The sequence below is a fragment of the Pan troglodytes genome, chromosome 8 (genome assembly GCF_028858775.2).
Source record: "Pan troglodytes isolate AG18354 chromosome 8, NHGRI_mPanTro3-v2.0_pri, whole genome shotgun sequence".
In the NCBI taxonomy this organism is placed as follows: domain Eukaryota; kingdom Metazoa; phylum Chordata; class Mammalia; order Primates; family Hominidae; genus Pan; species Pan troglodytes.
In genome coordinates, this window is record NC_072406.2 from 41,749,295 (window position 1) to 41,767,865 (window position 18,571).

At 41.3% G+C, this 18,571-nt stretch overlaps 2 long non-coding RNA genes and 1 other non-coding gene across 5 annotated transcripts in view; 2 read left to right on the forward strand and 1 right to left on the reverse strand.

The window, feature by feature from the left end:
* The first annotated feature begins 219 nt into the window (after positions 1–219).
* LOC134807146 (uncharacterized) overlaps positions 220–18,571 on the forward strand; it is a 63,990-nt gene continuing 45,638 nt past the window's right edge. Inside the window, exons 1-3 of one of the 3 annotated variants that reach the window (XR_010146838.1) lie at positions 226–321; positions 580–667; positions 1,061–1,420. This is a non-coding gene — a long non-coding RNA (uncharacterized LOC134807146). Of the gene's footprint in view, positions 322–481; positions 668–1,060; positions 1,421–18,571 lie in introns of those variants that run through there. The other 2 variants (XR_010146836.1, XR_010146837.1) reach the window with 2 other exon arrangements.
* Positions 13,661–13,982, forward strand: LOC134807148 (uncharacterized). The gene is made up of 2 exons (XR_010146840.1): positions 13,661–13,745; positions 13,866–13,982. It is a non-coding gene; the product is annotated as an uncharacterized LOC134807148 (long non-coding RNA).
* Positions 17,205–17,309, reverse strand: LOC112204623 (U6 spliceosomal RNA). Its single transcript, XR_002938297.1, has one exon. It is a non-coding gene; the product is annotated as a U6 spliceosomal RNA (small nuclear RNA).

Consider the following 18,571-nt stretch of genomic DNA (forward strand, 5'->3'; position numbering starts at 1 on the left):
ACACTGGCTGATGTCAGCTGCTGCGATAGGTGAGGTTTTAAGGGGGGTGGAGAGGGATTGGCAGGGGGCAGTTTTGCCATCAGAGTGGAGGTGAGGGGTCTGTTGTGGTGGCAGTCAGCAGCTGCCTGAGGATCTGGGAGAGACCTAGCAGGCAGTGAGGACAGTGGGTGGCAAGGGGCCTCAGAGCTCTGTGACCTCATAATTTTCCTGTGGGACCACAAAGGTGGCTTCCACAGTGCATAGTGGTTATCAGCTGTGCCTCCCTCTTAGAGGTCCTCGGAGTCCAGAGTCCTCGAAGGGAAAACTGACACAAAGAAGCAGGTGTGAGACCGGCCCCTTTCTCCCATACCTTAGACAGGGCTCCAGGGACTGCTTCAGGGGAGATGTCAGAGGGCAGCAGGGACCAGGAAGGGAGGAAGAAAGCAGAGTGACAGTGAGAGGTGGGAAAACTACAAGAGGAATTGTTTGTACGCTTGGATCTGGACTTTTAGAACTGGTCAGGACCTGACAGATCCTCCAGCCCAGCTCTCCCGGCTCTCAAACACTGGCATCATTTATAATTCCCTGGAAAATCACCAGCAGGTAAATGAAGGAGAAAAGAAAAGAACAAAATCCACCGGGAACCAGAGACTTCCAGGCTCCAAAGACAGGCAATCTCCACCAGGAAGTAAGTATAAAATCAACTTACAGTACTTCTTTCTTTAGCACTTAAAATGGATTTTATCTCATTAATGTCCAACAGAGACAAGGGCAACTCCTGGAGGAGCTGTTTCCTCACCCCATACGGCAGCTAGTTCCTCATTTGTCCTTCAGAGGCATGTAGAATCGTTCATTCACTGAATATTTATTGAGCATGTACTCTGCGCTGAGCGCTGTTCTAGATGCTCAGAGTGGTGAACAAATCAGCTGAGGGAGGATCCTAGCCAGCCAGAGTTTACAGTGTCTTGCATGAGGGGGCTCAGGACATGCCATCCCAAACTGTGACTGTAGGAGATTAGCATATGCCATCCCAAAATATGCCCTTTGGCTTAAAGGATTATGTTGATTTGATTATTTTGAGAAACTGCAGACACAGGAGAAGCCCTGAAAAGTTAGTCTTCTGGAAGAGAAATTTACATCTACAAAGGAAATCTCCATTTGTAAGTGTGTCTTCTTCTGCACTAGGAAGAGAAGGATGACTAAATCAGAGAAGTCTCTTGTCAGAGAAAGCACGGACTTCAGTCTTCAGACTGAAGAGAATATACCTTCGTTTTATGATGATTTTTCTGGCCATCTCATCTTAACTGGGTCTTTCCCTACACTTTCTTTCTTTGTAGTTTAAATTACACCTTTGAGATCTATTCTAGAGATTACTCATCTCTCTGATTTATCTCCCATGGATACAAGAGGAATATATGCTATTAAACTACTGTTTGTTTTTCTCTTGTTAATCTGTCTTTTGTTACAGAGAAGCTCAGCTAAGAACTCAGGAAGGGTGGAGGAGAAAATTATTTTTCCTGCCCTGTATGGATGAGATGGGTGGCAAACAAACACTTAACGGGCAATGCTGAGTGGCATGGAGAACATGAAGTTGAGAGCAGCTCGGGAAGGCTGGTGTGTGCTAATGGGGTCGCTATTTTCAGTAGGGTGATGGGGAAGGAGCTCACTAGCAGAGGAATCCTGAGCAGAGACCTGGAAGATCTGGAGAAGCCCATGTATTCACAGGTGGAATAGGGGTGGCACTCAGAGGGAATGGCAAGTATGAAAGCCCTAAATTGGGGTGTCCTGAATGTGTTGGAAGAGCAAGGAGGCTGGTGTGGCTGGAGAGAAGTTGTAACACTGATAAGTTCATTGCCCCATGCACACAGCATGTCGCCAGGTTGCAGCAGAGAAAGGGGTTCAATCCTAGGGTCACTGAACGAGGAGATGGGAGGAAATCTCAAGTCCGTTTCCCCAAGGAGTTTGGAAGTTAGGGTTTTTAAAGGTTTTGGAGTGGGCTGAAGTGTTGAGATTGTTGACTGGTAGAAGAGTGAAGGGTGAAGTCACGAGACAGGGAGAGGAAGAAGCTGTGTTCTCAGGCTGACCCTGTTCCTCTGTGGGGGTCTTCAAACTGGCTGCTAGAATTCGGGGTCTGAAAAACATCTTAAGCAATCCTTAACCAAAAGCATTATGATTCTAATGTTAGATATCCTGTCTATAGGAACAACGAGGATGCAAATGGGCAGGATCTGGTGCCAGCTGACTTTTAGCAACAAGGAAGTGGGCCTGAGTGCAGCCTGATGAATCCTTGATTGTAACTATATTTTTGTCCAGAACCAGGGCATGCAATTCTTGTCAACCCTCTGGGATTGGTTGCAAAGTGATAACTTTGAAAAGAGAAAATGGGGGAATGTTGGCCAATGAGGCCACAGCGAGCCTGACCTCACAGGGCCTTGTGTAGTAAAGGGTTAATCTTACCCAAAGAGAGGTCTGGCCTTGGCTCTCTGCTCCTGGGAGGTGATCTCTGTGGCCTTGCAATGTCCTGCCTGGTAAAAGTGTTTTTTTTATCTTGGGGCCTTGGGGTACACTGGATTGTGAAACAATATGATGGGGGCCTTAGGTCATATCATATCAGTTTGATTTCTGGAGAAAGTTTTGATTTCTGGAGGAAAACAAAACATCAGCCATGAAGACAGTCGACAATATCTATGTAGTGAGCCTGAAGAAAAGCTCTAGATACCAAGGCTCAGATGACCTTTCCTGGTTGGCCATACTCTGTGTGCAACATCATGCATCATGGCTGGGAGAAGACAGTGCTATTTGTTGCTCCACTGGGAAAGGACCCCTGGGAGCTCCACGTGTGGAACTCTCTTGCACTTGGCCTCATGCGTCTCTTCTCTTGGTGAATTTAATCTGTATTCTTTCCCTGTAAGAAACCATAACCATGGGTATAATAACTATCAGTGAGCTCTGTGAATATTTTCAATGAGTTATCAAAAATTGAGGGTAGTCTTGGGGACCCCAGAACTTGCAATTGGTGTCAGAAGTGAGAGTTGTCTTGGGACCACCTTCTAACTTTACAGGCTTATAGAATGTCTTATGGACTTTGGCTCTTACTTTATATGAGTTGAGGGCCATTGTTTTGCAGGCTTTGAGCAGAGGAGTGACATGAGCTGACTATACATATATATTATATATATATAAAATATATTTTTTTATTATTATACTTTAAGTTCTGGGATACATGTGCAGAACACACAGGTTTGTTACATACGTATACATGTGCCACGGTGGTTTGCTGCACCCATCAACCCATCATCTACATTAGGTATTTCTACCAATGCTATCCCTCCCCTTACCCCCCATCACCTCGACAGGCCCCAGTGTGTGATGTTACCCTCCCTGTGTTCATGTGTTCTCATTGTCAACTCACACTTATGAGTGAGAACATGCGGTGTTTGGTTTTCTGTTCCTGTGTTAGTTTGCTGAGAATGATGGTTTCCAACTTCATCCATGTTTCTGCAAAGGACATTAAATTTTTTTTTATGGCTGCATAGTATTCCATGGTGTATATGTGCCACATTTTCTTTATTTAGTCTATCATTGATGGGCATTTGGGTTGGTTCCAAGTCTTTGCTATTGTGAATGAATAGTGCTGCAATAAACATACTTGTATATGTGCTTTTTTTTTTTTTTTGAGACAGAGTCTCCCTCTGTCCCCCAGGCTGGAGTGCAGTGGCACAATCTCAGCTCTCTGCAACCTCCGACTCCCTGGTTCAAGCGATTCTCCTGCCTCAGCCTCCTGAGTAGCTGGGATTACAGGCATGTGCCACCATGCCCAGCTAATATTTAGTAAAGACAGGATTTCACCATGTTGGCCAGGATGGTCTCAATCTCCTGATCTCGTGATCCACCCGCCTCGGCCTCCCAAAGTGCTGAGATTACAGACATGAACCATCATGCCTGGTGCTGGCATATGTGTCTTTATAGTAGAATGATTTATAATCCTTTGGGTATATACCTAGTAAAGGGATTGCTGGGTGAAATGGTATTTCTGGTTCTAGATCTTTGAGGAATCACCACACTGTCTTCCACAATGGTTGAACTAATTTATACTCCCACCAACAGTGTAAAAGCGTTCCTATTTCTCCACGTCCTCTCCAGGATCTGTTGTTTCCTGACTTTTTAATGATCGCCATTCTAACCGGCATGAGATGGTGTCTCATTGTGGTTTTGATTTGCATTTCTCTAATGACCAGTGATGATGAGCTTTTTTTCATGTTTGTTGGCTGCATAAATGTCTTCTTTTGTGAAGTGTCTGTTCATATCCTTCGCCCACTTTTTGATGGGGTTGTTTGTTTTTCTGTTGTAAATTTGTTTAAGTTCCTTGAAGATTCTGGATATTAGCCCTTTGTCAGATGGATAGATTGCAAAAATTTTCTCCCATGCTGTTCACTCTGATGATAGTTTTTTTTGCTGTGAGAAGCTCTTTAGTTTAATTAGATCCCATTTGTCAATTTTGGCTTCTGTTGCAATTGTTTTTGGTGTTTTAGTCATGAAATCTTTGCCCACTCCTATGTCCTGAATGATATTGCCTAGGTTTTCTTCTAGAGTTTTTATGGTTTCAGGTCTTACATTTAAGTCTTTAATCCATCTTGAGTTAATTTTTGTATAAGGTGTAAGGAAGGGGTACAGTTTCAGTTTTCTGCATATGGCTAGCCAGTTTTCCCAACGCCATTTATTAAAAAGGGAATCCTTTGCCCATTGCTTGTTTTTTTCAGGTTTGTCAAAGATCAGATGGTTGCAGATGCACACACCTTATTTCTGAGGCCTCTGTTCTGTTCCATTGTTCTATATATCTGTTTTGGTACCAGTACCATGCTGTTTTGTTTACTGTAGGCTTGTAGTATAGCTTGAAGTCAGGTAGCGTGATGCCTCTAGCTTGGTTCTTTTTGCTTAGGATTGCTTTGGCTATACAGGCTCTTTTTTTGGTTCCATATGAAATTTAAAGTAGTTTTTTCTAATTCTGTGAAGAAAGTTAATGGTAGCTTGATGGGAAGCATTGAATCTATAAATTTCTTTGGGCAGTATGGCCATTTTCACAATATTGATTCTTCCTATCTATGAGCATGGAATGTTTTTCCATTTGTTTGTGTCCTCTCTTATTTCCTTGACAAGCAGTGGTTTATAGTTCTTATTAAAGAGGTTCTTCACATCCTTTGTAAGTTATATTCCTAGGTATTTTATTCTCTTTGTAGCAACTGTGAATGAGAGTTCACTCATGATTTGGCTCTCTGTCTATTATTGGTGTATAGAAGTGCTTGTGATTTTTGCACATTTATTTTGTATTCTGAGACTTTGCTGAAGTTGCTTATCAGCTTAAGGAGTTTTTGGGCTGAGACGATGGGGTTTTCTAAATACACAATCATGTCATCTGAAAACAGAGACAATTTGACTTCCTCTCTTCCTATTTGAATAACTTTTAATTCTTTCTCTTGCCTGATTGCCTTGGCCAGAACTTCCAATACTATGTTGAATACGAGTGGTGAGAGAGGGCATCCTTGTCTTGTGCAGATTTTCAAAGGGAATGCTTCCAGCTTTTGCCCATTCAATATGATATTGGCTGTGGGTTTGTCATAAATAGCTCTTATTATTTTGAGATACGTTCCATCAATGCCTAGTTTATTGAGAGTTTTTAGCATGAAGGGGTGTTGAATTTTATCGAAGGCCTTTTCTGCATCTATTGAGATAATCATGTGGTTTTTGTCATTGGTTCCGTTTATGTGATGGATTATGTTAATTGATTTGTGTATATTGAACCTGCCTTGCATCCCATGGTTGAACCTGACTTGATCATGGTGGATAAGCTTTTTAATGTGCTGCTGGATTTGGTTTGCCAGTATTTTATTGAGGATTTTCACATCAATGTTCATTAGGAATATTGGCCTGAAATTTTCTTTTTTTGTTGTGTCTCTGCCAGGTTTTGGTATGAGGATGATGCTGGCCTCATAAAATGAGTTAGGGAGGAGTCCCTCTTTTTCTATTGTTTGGAATAGTTTCAGAAGGAATGGTACCACCTCCTCTTTGTACCTCTGGTAGAAGTTGGGTATGAATCCGTCTGGTCCTGGGCTTTTTTGTTTTGTTTTGCTTTTTTGGTTGATAGCCTATTAATTACTGCCTCAATTTCAGAACTTGTTTCGATCCATTCGAGATTCAACTTCTTCCTGGTTTAGTCTTGGTAGGGTGTATGTGTCCAGGAATTTATCCATTTCTTCTGGATTTTCTAGCTTATTTGCATAGAGGTGTTTATAGTATTCTCTGATGGTAGCTTATATTTTGGTGGGATCAGTGATGATATCCCCTTTATCATTTTTTATTTTGTCTATTTGATTCTTCTCTCTTTTCTTCTTTATTAGTCTGGCTAGCAGTCTATCTATTTTGTTAATCTTTTCAAAAAAGCAGCTCCTGGATTCATTGATTTTTTGAAGTGTTTTTCATGTCTCTATCTCCTTCAGTTCTGCTCTGATCTTAGTTATTTCTTGTCTTCTGCTAGCTTTTGAGTTTGTTTGCTCTTGCTTCTCTAGTTCTTTTAATTGTGATGTTAGGGTGTCAATTTTAGATCTTTCCCACTTTCTCATGTGGGCGTTTTAGTGCTATCAATTTCCCTCTAAACACTGCTTTAGCTGTGTCCCAGAGATTCTGGTACATTGTGTCTTTGTTCTCATTGGTTTCAAATAACTTATTTATTTCTGCCTTAATTTTGTTATTTACCCAATTCAGGAGCAGGTTGTTCAGTTTCCATGTAGTTGTGTGGTTTTGAGTGAGTTTCTTAGTCCTGAGTTCTAATTTGATTGCACTGTGGTCTAAGAGACTGTTTGTTATGATTTCTGTTCTTTTACATTTGCTGAGGTGTGTTTTATTTCCAATTTTGTAGTCAATTTTAGAAAAAGTGTGTTGTGTTGCTGAGAAGAATATATATTCTGTTGATTTGGGGTGGAGAGTTCTGTAGATGTATGTTAGGTCCACTTGATCCAGAGCTGAGTTCAGCTGATATCCTTGTTAATTTTCTGTCTCGTTGATCTGTAATATTGACAGTGGGGTGTTAAAGTCCCCTACTATTATTGTGTGGGAGTCTAAGTCTCTTTGTAGGTCTCTAAGGACTTGCTTTATGAATCTGCGTGCTCCTGTATTGGGCGCATATATATTTAGGATAGTTAGCTCTTCTTGTTGCATTGATCCCCTTACCATTATGTAATGCCCTTGTTTGTCTCTTTTGATCTTTGTTGGTTTAAAGTCTGTTTTATCAGAGACTAGGATTGCAACCCCTGCTTTTTTTTGCTTGCCATTTGCTTGGTAAATCTTCCTCCATCCCTTTATTTTGAGCCTATGTGTGTCTTTGCACATGAGATGGGTCTCCTGAATACAGCACACAGATAGGTCTTGACTCTTTTTCTAATTTGCCAGTCTCTGTCTTTTAATTGGGGCATTTAGCCCGTTTACTTTTTTTTTTTTGAGATGGAGTTTCACTCTTGTTGCCCAGGCTGGAGTGCAATGGCCTGGTCTTGGCTCACTGCAACCTCCACCTCCTGGGTTCAAGTGATTCTCCTGCCTCAGCCTCCCAAGTAGCTGGGATTACAGGTGCCCGCCACCACATCCGGCTAATTTTTGTATTTTTAGTAGAGACGAGGTTTCACCATGTTGGTCATGCTGGTGTTGAACTCCTGACCTCAGGCAATCTGCCTGCCTCGGCCTACCAAAGTGCTGGGATTACAGGCATGAACCACTGCACCCAGCTGTCCATTTACATTTAAGGTTAATACTGTGACATGTGAATTCGATCCTGTCATCATGATGCTAGCTGGTTATTTTGCACATTATTTGATGCAGTTTCTTCATAGTGTCATTGGTCTTTATATTTTGGTATGTTTTTGCAGTGGCTGGTACCGGTTTTTCCTTTCTATATTTAGTGCTTCCTTCAGGAGCTCCTGTAAGGCAGGCCTGGTGGTGACAAAATCCCTCAGCATTTGCTTGTCTGTAAAGGATTTTATTTCTTCTTTGCTTATGAAGCTTAGTTTGGCTGGATATGAAATTCTGGGTTGAAAATTCTTTTCTCTAGGAATGTTGAATATTGGCCCCCACTCTCTTCTGGCTTGTAGGGTTTCTGCAGAGAGATCCACTGTTAGTCTGATGGGCTTCCCTTTGTGGGTAACCTGACCTTTCTCTCTGGCTGCCCTTAACATTTTTTCCTTTGTTTCAACCTTGGTGAATCTGAAGATTATGTGTTTTGGGGTTGCTCCTCTCAAGGAGTATCTTAAAGGTGTTCTCTGTATTTCCTGAATTTGAATGTTGGCCTGTCTTGCTAGTTTGGAGAATTTCTACTGGATAATATCCTGAAGTGTGTTTTCCAACTCGTTTCCATTCTCCCCATCACTTTCAGGTACACCAATCAATTGTAGATTTGGTCTTTTCACATAGTCCCATATTTCTTGGAGGCTTTGTTCATTCCTTTTTATTCTTTTTCTCTAATCTTGCCTTCACGCTTTATTTCATTAGTTGATTTTCAATCTCTGATATCCTTTCTTCCACTTGATCGATTTGGCTATTGATACTTGTGTATACTTCATGAAGTTCTTGAGCTGTGTTTCCTCAGCTCCATCAGGTCATTTATGTTCTCAATTAGGTAATTTATGTTTTTCTCTAAACTGGTTATTCTAGTTAGCAGTTCCTGTAACCTTTTATCAAGGTTCTTAGCCTCCTTGCATTGCATTAGAACATGCTCCTTTAGCTCGGAGTAGTTTGTTATTACCCACCTTCTGAAGCCTACTTCTGTCAATTCGTCAAACTCATTCTCCCCCAGTTTTGTTCCCTTGCTGGTGAGGTGTTGTGATCTTCTGGAGGAGAAGAGGCATTCTGGTTTTTGGGATTTTCAGCATTTTTGTGCTGGTTTTTCCTCATCTTCGTGGATTTATCTACCGTTGATCTTTGATGCTGATGACCTTTGGATGACATTCTTGCATGGGCGTCTTTTGTTGATGTTGGTGTTATTGCTTTCTGTTTTTTAGTTTTCCTTCTAACTAGGAAGGAAAACCAGGCCCCTCTTCTGCAGGTCTGCTGGAGTTTGCTGGAGGTCCACTGCAGACGCTGTTTGCCTGGGTATCACCAGAGGAGGCTCAATTGGAAATGCAGAAATCATCCACCTTCTATGTTGGTCTAACTGGGAGATGCAGACCAGAGCTGTTCCCATTCGGCCATCTTGCCCAGTGAATGTGTTTTGTTTTTTAAAGACAGGGTCTTGCTCTGTTGCCCAGGCTGGAGTGCAGTGGTGTGATCATAGCTTACTGCAGCCTCAAACTCCTGGGCTCAAGCAATCCACCAGTTTCAGCCTCCCAAGTAGCTGAGACTACAGGTGCATGCCACCATGCTTGGCTAATTTTTTATTTTTATTTTATTTTTGTAGAGATGAGTTCTTGCTTTGTTGCCCAGGCTGCTCTCGAACTCTTGGGCTGAAGCAATTCTCCTGCCCTGGTCTTCCAAAGTGCTGGGATTACTGGCATGATTCACTGCACCTGGCCTGCCTTTTATTTTAATAAGATTGTAAAGCTGCTATGTTGAGAATGGGCTAAAAGGGAGGTGAAGGTAGAGACAGTGAGAATATTTAGAAAGTGATTCAAATACAGTTCAGGGGAAGGATGATGGTGGTTTGGACCAGGGTGGTGAGGAGTGTCATATTTAGGTCTCTTTGAAGTTACAACTCATAGGACTTGCTAATGGGATGGGCATGATATGTGAGAGAAAGAGAAATTGGGGAGGATTCCAGCTTTGGAGGCTAAACAATTGAAAGAGAGGAGACAGCCTTTACATGACAGGAGACAGGCAAGTAGGGAGTGGGAAGAATTAGTAAATATCATTAGATTTTTAAAATTTTGATTTTTAAAATTTTTAGCTTTTTTTTTTTTTTAAGAGATGGGTCTTGCTATGTTGTTCAGGGTGGTCTTAAACTCCTGGCTTCCAGCAATCCTCCTGCCTTGGCCCCTCAAAGCACTGGGATTACAGGCAGGAGCCACTGCACCTGGCCTCAATTAGATGTTTTTATAAAACTCCCACTTAAGGCAATTGTTAAATGGCTACAAAGCTGAGTTTAATCCACAGGCACCGCCTTTGCCTCCAGGAAAGTGGTGGGAAAATATATATATACACACATGCATACATACATAAATATATATGTGTGCATATGCGTGTCTGGAAAATGTTTCCTATGGCTTAAAAGTCAGAGTTATGATTTCATCTTATTAGCAACTATTTATCCCCACAAGTGATGAGAGATGAACATGGAATCCTAGAACAGTGGTTGGAAGAGTGACCAGGCCAGTTTTTCCGATGCCTGTCTGGCCTTAGCTGTGGCTAGGTCCCCTGCACACTTCCCAACACACTGAGCAAGTACCTTCGTGTGTGATGCACCACTCTAGATGCGCAGACTCGGTTGATGATCTGAGGCTGTGAGCAGAAAAGAGCAAGAGAAATAAAGTCCTAGTTCAGTTGTGGGTGGAGACAAAATATCCACAGAAAAGGAAAAAGCAACTTCCTCAATTGCCAAATGATGTGTAGGTAATATTCTAATATTCTACTATGATGATAAAAACCATTACAAACATGTATTTTTTGAAAATAAGTTCCAAATGACATCTTGTTTTTTTTTTTTTTTTTTGAGACAGGGTCTCACTCTGTCATCCAGGCTGGAGCACAGTGGTGTGATCATGGTTCACTGCAGCTCCTGTGAACCTGCATACCTTCTGGGCTCATGCAACCCTCAGGCCTTACTTAGCCTCTTGAGTAGTGGGACTATAGGCACATGCCACCATGCCCAGCTAATTTTTAATTTTTTTGTAGAGATGGGGTTTTTCCATGTTTCCTAGGCTGGGACATCCTTTTAAAATAGCAGACTTATTACAGCAAAATAACAGTTGTACAGTTTTTCTCTCTTTTTCTGTAAAGGGGAATTTTTTTTAAGAGATGAGGTCTTGTTATGTTGCTCAGGCTGGCCTTGAACTCTGGGGCTCAAGCAATCCTCCTGCCTCAGCCTCCTGAGTAGCTGAGACTACAGGAGCACAGCACTGCATCTGGCTTGTAAAGGGGATTTGACAGTGCCAGCTGTATGCCATGTTCAACAACATCTTGCTGTTGAAGGGAGGTGGAGTAATGGTGTGATGGGAGGCAACCTAACTAGGTACAGTTAATGAATGGAAGTCCTGGTGGCAGAATGAGCACCTTACACGTAGAGTGACAGCAACAGGGAAGCTTGGGTCTGGGGGAGGGGATATAGCTGGTGAAGGGCAGGGAAGGAGGGAGAAGACGGACAGCCTTGAATGTAACCCCAAGGGGACTTTCCAATAAACGTTAATAAAGTAGAAATGGAAAGGGAACAGCTGAGGAGTTGAAATGATGGCAGAAGAAGTTGTAGTTTGTTGTTCAGGCAGATGATGTGATGGAATTGGAATTTGAGAAGGCTTAGTAGAGTTTATATTTCTATCATATAAAATGTTCAAAGGTTGGGAAATCAATGATTTACTCATCATCACACTGGGACTGCTGATAGACTAGTATCTTAGCCTGGGTTCTCTGGAAAGCTGATACAGCCACATAGTTAAAGCTTGAGGTCATACTTCACATGCTTTATTTTAGCATATGACCTAGGAGCAGGAATGAAGGATGGGAGTGAAGCAAGGAAGGAAAGAGAGTCGATTACAGAGCTGTTTCGTTGAGCTGGTCACAGCTCCTGTGTCCAATCTCATGGGGCTGCCTGAGATGTCTTGAAGTCATAAGCCCAGAGAAAGAACAGAGGGGATGCCTTTATCCACTGGATCCATTTTTCCAATGATCAAAGTTTTGTCCTATAGAGTATTAATGATTAAAATATTAAAACCCTATGGAGATTATTAGAAAGATGATAATTTAGTAGTTATCATCATCTGGGAACACCAAGCTGGTTCCCATGTGTCAACTACCCTACCAGGGCTGGCAGTGGGGGCCCTGGTCTGGGTGCTGTTAGGTTGCACCTGCTGATCAGATCCTACACAGTACTAGTCCCAACAGCAATAGATGCAAAGAGAAACAGGTGAGGCTGAGCAGGTGTGGAGTGGTGCCCAAGGGGCATCTTGACCTAGCCAAGGTATCTGGTACAAGTAATAACTTCAGGAAACCTCTTTTCTTGGAAATGTTACTGATATTACTGATGGAATATTATCCCCATCAATATTATTATATAATATCATTTTATAAATTTATAAATTATTTTTAATAATAAATTATAAATAGAAATTTATATTTATAAATGATAAAATTCAATATAAATTATTTTATAAATTTTATAAATTATTTATGTTATATATTTTATAAATTTATACATTTTATATTTTATAAATGTATAAAATATTTTATTACTATATTATTATATCTATATTATTATAGTAAATATTATTCCCATTTCTAATAATGTTAGAAATTCCTACATTTCCAATAATGTTAGAAATATTATTGATGGGAATCTGGCCTGTGGGTTTCCCCCAAGTCTGTTGGTAATACTTGTAGTCTACTAGAAAGTATTTCCTGAAATGGAGAGCTATTGTCTGTCATGGGCCATACGTTGAAGTAGACTTTGTCCAGCACGATGAGGGACTTTTTGGTTTGTCACAGGGCTGGAGTGCAGCTGAGGTCTGGCTTTAGCCAAGGAGAGCACCTTGAAACCTGGCAGAGAATTACAGTGAACCAGAAGACTAAGTGAAGCATGAACTGGCATAATGTGAGAATCATCGCAGATTCCTATATCCCTCTTTTAGGTTCTTTGGTTGGGGGGAGCCTGGTTCTTAATAAAAAGTCCCTCTGTTGAACCACATGAGAAAAATGGACCCAGAGAAACAAGAGTTCAACAACGAGAAGGAGTTTTGCTCTTTCACCCAGGCTGGAATGCAGTGGCATGATCTCAGCTCACTGTTACCTCTGCTTTCTGGTTTCAAGCAATTCTCCTGGCTCAGCCTCCTGAGTAGCTGGGATTACAGGTGCCCACCACCACGCCCAGTTAATTTTTGTATTTTTAGTAGAGTTGGGGTTTCACCATATTGGCCAGGCTGGTCTCGAACTCCTGACCTCGTGATCCTCCCACCTCGGCCTCCCAAAGTGCTGGGATTACAGGCGTGAGCCACTGCGCCTGGCCCATCCTCAGTATTTTTTATTCATCCTTGCCTCCATGTGCACTGACACAGATCAAACTAGGTTAAAATAAACACTTAGGGGTGGAAAGGAAGATAGCAGACAAGGGCAGAAATGAGTGAGTGCCTTATGATTCATATTTGCAAACCATCTGATTCTGCTACCGCCTTCTTCCGTTCTGCCTGCACCTCAGCATTCTTGAGACAATAGATAGAAGCAAATGACTTGTTCCTAGGCAACTTGGAAGTTCTGCCCCAGAGGCTGCAGAAAACCTTCCTGTGTCCCTGAGTTGGCTCTGTCCTTAAATTTTGCAGCAGGAGAATTATTGAGCTGTTCTTGGGATGATTTTTAGCCTATGTATGTCTACACTTAGGAGGCTGACATCTTATAAATGCATATGGTTTTGTTCAAATGAATACGTAGTTGACAAATACTTGGCTAGAAGTTATAATGACAAATTTAATAGCCCTACTATAGCCTGAACTGTCATCTTTATTTGGGTTAAGCTTGCTAAATGTCAACTGGAATTTTGTACTATAATAACCTGCAACTTGGTTCCAAAATCAGCCATGTTTTTGACAAATGTAAGTAAATTCAGCTGTCTAAAGGGGCTCATGTGCTATGGAGTGATTAAGGAGTGGTCTTTCATTATGATTATTTAACCCCACGTCTGATAACAGTGTCCTGCTTTTTTGTTTCTGTAGATGCTTTCCTGGCTGAAAACCATGAATGACCCAGAATAGTTCATATCTTTGGAAGATCCTTATTTTCCTTGTAAATGAAAGTCATGCATTTGGAATAATAACATGAAATGATGTGAATGGTAGGGACTCAAAAACTTTCTCTTCCAAAAATATTCTACAGATTCATGCTCAGGAAAGCCAAATGCTCTACAATAGGATGAAGTGGCTCCAGGAGAGTTCTGTTTACTACTTTAATAAGTGACTAAATGTATGGTATTTACGCATATGAAATTGGCTTAACTAGGACATCTCATTTCCTAGCCTTTGCATATAAAAGAGAATTGACAGTAATTCAGGTTAACTCAAAATGTATCATTTAATTGTCTTTGTCCCACATGACTAGTAAGTAGGTCACTAGCCACTTTTTTTTTTTTGAGACAGAGTCTTGCTGTGTTGCCCAGGCTGGAGTGCAGTGGCATGATCTTGGCTCACTGCAACTTCCAACTCCTAGATTCAAGCGATTCTTCTGCCTCAGCCTCCTGAGTAGCTGGGTTTACAGTCATGCGCCACCATGCCAGGCTCATTTTTTGTATTTTTAGGAGAGACAGGGTTTCGCCATGTTTGGCAGGCTAGTCTCGAACCCCTGACCTCAGAGATCCACCCATCTCAGCCTCCAGAAGTGCTGGGATTACAGGCATGAGCCACCGCGCCCGGCCACCAGCCACTTCTAACCCTACTCTCTCTTGGAAGTTTTGAGTTGTATGCACACTCAGACCTCTTTGCTTTCCCAGTGTATCAGTTTTGACCTAATCCTTTTTCTATGTATTTAACTCTTGCTATAGTTCCTTTGGATCGTATAGTAAGATTGCCAAGTGAAAAACTCCTGATGTGTGTTCAAGTCATAGACTCCATTTCTAAATCTCCAAATTCATATGTTTCATTTCTTATCACCTTCTCCTTCCTCCTTCTGTCTCTACTTCTGTTATTCTGTTCCTGCTTATCCCATTGGTCCTGTCTTAAGTTATCCCTTGGATTAAAAATAATAATAATAAAACTTTTTATTATAGAAAATCTCAAATATGTACCAAAGCCTTTAATCATGTAATGTGCCCTCATGTATTTATCACTTAATTTCTACAATTATTAATTCATGGCCAATCTTATTTCTGCAATACTCCAGCCCTCAAGCAGTACTGGGTATAATGGAGAATACTGATACATTGAACATGAAAATCAAGAACTCCTATTTATCAAAGTATATTAGAAAGGGCACAAAAAGCAAATGAGTCATTCTGGAAAATATAAAGGGCTCGTATTTATCACTAAGAAAAAAACCAAACAATCCAGTAGAAGAAAAATGGTAAGGGACTTGAACAGGCACTTCATAAAAGAAGATATCCAAGTGGTTAACATACTTACATAAAGGTTCTCTTCTATTACTTATCCAAGAATTGCTAATAGCCACATCCACTAGAATGGCTAACATTAAAAAGCCTGGCAATGCCAAATTCTGACAAGGATATGAAGGAACTCAAATTCTCATTCATCATTTGTTGTAGTATAAATTGGCATAATCGGCTGGTTGCTGTGGGTCATGCCTGTAATCCCAGCACTTTGGGAGGCTGAGGTGGGAGGATCACTTGAGTTCAGGAGTTTGAATCCATCCTGGACAACATGGCAAACCCTGTCTCTATGAAAATACAAAAAATTACCTGGGAATGGTGGTGTGTGCCTGGAGTCTCAGCTACTTGGGGGGCTGAGGTGGGAGGATCACTTGTGCTTGGGAGGTTGAGGCTGCAGTGAGTTGAGATCGCACCACTGTGTTCCAGCCTGAGTGATAAAGTGAGACCCTGTCTCAACAAAAAAACAAAACAAACCCATAAATTCAATTCTGGCTATATACAATAATGAATAAATTTTACAATGCTTAGGTTTTTTTTAAAGCAAGGCAACAGCAGCTGGGTGCTGTGGCTCATGCCTGTAATCCCAGTACTTTGGGAGGCTGAGGCAGTTGGATCACCTGAGGTCAGGAGTTTGAGATCAGTCTGGCCAACATGGCGAAACCCCATTTCTACTAAAAATACAAAAATTAGTTGGGCGTGGTAGTGGGCCCCTGTAATCCCAGCTAGTCGGGAGGCTGAGGCAGGAGAATCACTGGAACCTGGGAGGTGGAGGTTGCAGTGAGCTGAGATCGCGCCATTGCACTCCAGCCCGGACGACAAGAGCAAAACTCCGTCTCAGAATAAATAAATAAATAAAAATTAATACACTAAAAAAAAGCAGGACAACAAAGCATATATACAAATTACTTCATGGAAAATGGCAGAGCAGGATACTCAAATAATCAATTTCTCATGTCTGTAATCCCAGCACTTTGAGAGGCCGAGGTGGGTGGATCACCTGAGGTCAGGAGTTCATGACCAGCCTGGGCAATATGGTGAAACCCCGTCTCTACCAAAATTACAAAAATTAGCCGGACATGGTGGTGGGCGCCTGTAATCCCAGCTACCCAGGAAGCTGAGGCAAGGGAATCACTTGAACCCAGGAGGCAGAGGTTGCAGTGAGCCGAGATCATGCCACTGCACTCCAGCCTCGGTGCCAGAGCCAGACTCCATCTCAAAAAAAAAAGAAAGGGAGAAAAATAGAGTATAGCTTCGAGCTGTCTATTTTACTACACGTTTTTCTTATTTGAAGAAACATTGAGTTGAACTTGCTGTAGTTACTGCAAACTCGCTACCAGGTGAAGGTTCTGACTGGGTCTTTTCCAGGCCATGGAAATAGCACAAGGGGATAATTTCAATGAATCTGATTACTACAAATTAATGTTTTGGTTTCTTGATGATAGAAGTCTGTTGAAGAACAGGGGCTTTCCATTTGGGTGGGATCATTTGAATTACAGATTGATATGTTGAGTAGATTTATTTTTAGTTTTCATTGTAGAGAGACACAGCATAGCAACATGAATGCCATGTAGACCTCCAGGAACACAACTGGAATTGAACAAACTGGTGTTATTCACTGTGATGAGAGAGAACACACACAATTGGAAACTGTGGAGTGTCTCTGTAGGAGAGTGTCAAAAAGGACTTACAGGATTTAAGCTGTGTGTGGTGATTTGGGAAAGGATTCAAGGAAGCGGGACTTTGGTCTGAATTGGATACTGTCAGGAAGTGGAATTAATTCTATAATTGGGCATCTTATCTAGAAAGTGAGAGGAAGGAAGCCAGGTTAGAGCTTTAATTGCTAAATCAGCAGTCACTCGTATTAGCTAGGATTGGTGGGGAGTTGGTATTCTGTGGCTTGGACAATGTTTATATTTTGTCTGTGTTCACACATGATATGGAATAATATTATTATTTTTTAAAAAAGAAACGTTTCATGAATTTGTGTCATCCTTGCACAGAGGCCATGCTAACCTTCTCTGTATCATTCCAATTTTAGTATATGTATTGCTGAAGCGAGCACGGAGTGATCTTAGTTTTGTCAGGAACTCTCATGGTCACAAAGTGGCCTTGTCTGATGCTGAAGTTTTGTGCAGTTGTTTATGTTCAACTGGACAACATCAAGACCTAATTGTGAAGACCAGAACAGCTTTTAACAATGCCGTTGTGCATTGCTGATTGTACCAGGACAGCTCCTGGTTGCCAGTACTGGTTTTCTCTTTCTCAGCTAGCTATAGCTATAAGGAGAGCCCTCAAAATGAGGGCACATGTTAGGACTAGATTTTGTCACATTAAGCAAACCAACATCCCAAAATAACAGTGGCTCAAACAATAAAGATGTTTCTCTCTCTTTCATATAGAAAATAATTCTGGAAGTGAGTCTGCCATTGCTGGGCAGGGACCCAGACTCCTGCTAGCTCAGTGCTCTGTCTTCCTTAGCTTTTTGTTCCTTGGACTTAAGGTCCAAGATGGCTGCTCAGGTTCCAGCCATCACACTAAAATTGCATCCGACTGAAAGAGGAAAGGAAGAAGAAGGTGCCCTGGCTCACCTTTTTGGAGACTTCCTGAAGGTACCTTTCAACATATCTGCTTGTATTTCATTTGCCAGCACTCGATCACAGAACAAAGATGTTTGTGAAATGCTTGAATAACTGGGGTTCTGTTATTAAAAGAAAGGCAATAATTGCTCTTGAGGGGCTACAACCATCTGGAGTTGGGATAATACAACTGCCACACTGAATTCTATGAAAGCCAATTCTATTGGCTATTGTTGTATGCAAATATCCCTCTCTTTGGTGAAACAGCAAGCAGCTAATTATGTTAAGGGATGCCTTCTTTTTGGTCTCTTTCTTTTGTAACAGTCTCAAGAGTTCAAGTTTCCAAAGTGAACTCTCTTTTTCAGTTGTTTGGAGCTTTGTAGCTTGATTGAAAAGAATGCTGTGATTCAGCTGGCCACGTTGCTAGGCTGCCTGACAATTTACCTCTAGCAGTGGGGGGGAAACAGTTGTGTTGTTGGAAATATTTAACTTAAAAATGGATAAAAATCATTCTTCAAGTTTATTTTTGTAATAGCTAAATTATCTTGCTTAGAAGGGCTAAAACATTTCTGTGTGTTCCTCTTTCGTTTCTTTTTTTAAAGGAGGTAATAAATAAGGTGAATAAAATTGTAAACAAAAAGTTCATGTTGTCCCTATAACTACGTGCAGACATCTGGGCTGGAAATGTGAGAAAATTGTAAAGAATTTGAAAAGGTTCAAAGGCTCAGGTTATTAAAGTTTTAATAAT